The sequence below is a fragment of the Apis mellifera genome, linkage group LG9 (assembly GCF_003254395.2).
Source record: "Apis mellifera strain DH4 linkage group LG9, Amel_HAv3.1, whole genome shotgun sequence".
In the NCBI taxonomy this organism is placed as follows: Eukaryota; Metazoa; Arthropoda; class Insecta; order Hymenoptera; family Apidae; genus Apis; species Apis mellifera.
The window spans coordinates 1,461,568-1,463,904 of record NC_037646.1 but is presented as its reverse complement, the minus strand read 5'-3'; the positions used below and the strand labels follow the sequence as shown (position 1 = coordinate 1,463,904).

Below are 2,337 nucleotides of genomic sequence, written 5' to 3'. Positions count from 1 at the left end.
CACTATAAAAAATTACGATTGCTAAAAGTTTTTATTTTTATTCTGAAATATATTAAAAATAAATAAAACAATGTCTGATAAACACAACAAAGTTTTTATTTTATTTTTTGCTCAATATTTCGTTCATTTTTTAACGATTTATTAAAAAAAAAATACATAAAAATAACTATATAAATACAAAAATAAATAATAATTACATAAAAACATAAAATAGAAAAATAGTAACAAAGAAAAAAAAATAATTAATAAGCAAATCTTTATAAATCGTAGTAAAATAAAAATTAAAGAAATTATACAAAAAATTTTAATTTCATCATTAAATATTCGTTGAATATCTTTCCTGCATATTTTGATTTTTCTCAAAGAAATTTATTATTTATATAAATAACAAATAATATATATAATATATAATATATAATATAATATATAATATATAATATTATTTATATAAATAACAATAATTTCTCGAATGCAAACTTATAACTGAAAAAGAAAATTAATTATTCCTCTCTCTTCCCAGTTATTTTTCTCACCCTAGCGAGGGTTGACGAAGTCGTAAAACGCGAAACGAATCGGTTACCGGCCTCGAAAATCGGCGTGTAATTTTCGACGAATTATCTTCACTTTGAGGGTGACTCGAAAAACCAAAACTTTCCAACATAGAATACAATCGAAATTGTAAAATTTTCTTTTCTTTTCTTCTTTTTTTATCTTTTGTCAACTTTTGTCATATATAGGAAAATTGAGAATTTTGAAATAAGAGAAGGATAAATCCACTTTGTAACGATTTTATCAAAATGAAAAAAAAACTTATGAAAATATTATTTTGACTTAATATTAAAAAAAAAAATACTAATTAATAAATACTAATTAATAAAATATATTTTTTCACGTAATTATTATTGAGTTGATAAATTAAATTGAGTTAATAAATTAAATTTTTTTTCTTTCAATTTTTGAAGAATTTTTAAAATTTAGAGCTATCTAATTTGCAAAAAAGAAATAGTTATTTTTTGTTAAAAATCTACAAATAGTCTAAAATTTATAGTAAATTGTTTATTTTTAATTGACATTTGAGATATACGATGTAACAAATTTTTTCAATATATTGCATAGATAAATGACTTACTAATTCTCTAAAATGAATCTATTCTTGTCTTGTAACAAAATTTTCAATTTTTTGAGATATTGATTTGTTTATTTTTTTAATTTTTATGAAACTAAAAAAATAAAATTATATGGATAGGATTTATTGAATATTAGGAAGCGATAATTTAAAAATTATCTTTCAAGAAAAATTATCTAATTTTTCATTCATATATAATATATACATTTTAATAAACAATTTGTATTCATATTTTAAATTTAAAAGCTCAGTTAATAAGAAGATTATAATATTTATATTTACTTTTAATTTATAATTTATTTTCCTTATTTTTTAAACAAGTTTTTATTAATTCTCTCTTTAAAATATTTAATTTTTTTAAATTAATATTGTTTTAATTTTTATTTATTATAGTTTTTTATATTTAAAAGATCTTAATGAATAAAATAATTCATATTCGTTAATATTGCATCAGAAGAATATGGATAAAATATAAATATAATGCATTAATATAAATTAAATTTACTTACTTTTATTAACTTTGCTATGTATAATTGAAAATTATTACAATGTACAAAAACTTCTTTATAATTTAATAAAAGTCATTTATTTATTAAATTTACATATTATCTATTTGATTTTTACTATAAATACTTATTTATTTACTATAAATCGTAACTACAAATTTATAAGGCTAAATTCATAAAAATAATATTTTATTAAAAAACTAAACAGCAGGTGTATTTTATTACATCCATATAAAATACATATTAGAGAGAACTGTTTCATTTTCTAAAAACTAATTTTTAATAAAATTATAAAAAAATATATATCTCTACATTCTATTATCACGTCATATGTTTCAAAAATCGGAGAAATTGCAAAATATAAATAGACATGAAAAATTTCATAGTTGTCCGAAGGAACGAATCGGATGGAACAGGAAGGGTGCGAAACGTTCGATCTCGGATTCGATTCAGCTCGTTTCCACCCTTGAAAATCTGGTCGCACCCCGACGAACGTTTGGTGTATTAGTCATTCGGACGCAGCTGGAAACCCCTGCTCGGGGGTGCGTACCCCCTTTTGCAAGGTCGAATCAATTCCGGTTTAGCTTGCGGCTAAGCCTGATTTTTCCTCTTCTCTTTTTCATGATTTTAATCGTCTTCCTCTTTGTGCCTTAAAACATGTACTTTACGATACATCAGGTAAATCGGAAAGCTTTTATTGTTTTT

General features: G+C 21.4%; 1 non-coding gene across 1 annotated transcript; it reads right to left on the bottom strand.

Annotated features, from left to right (window-relative positions):
- Nucleotides 1-459: 459 nt before the first annotated feature.
- Mir6006 (microRNA 6006) lies at nucleotides 460-547 on the bottom strand. The gene has a single exon (NR_127309.1). It is a non-coding gene; the product is annotated as a microRNA 6006 (primary transcript).
- Nucleotides 548-2,337: the final 1,790 nt, after the last annotated feature.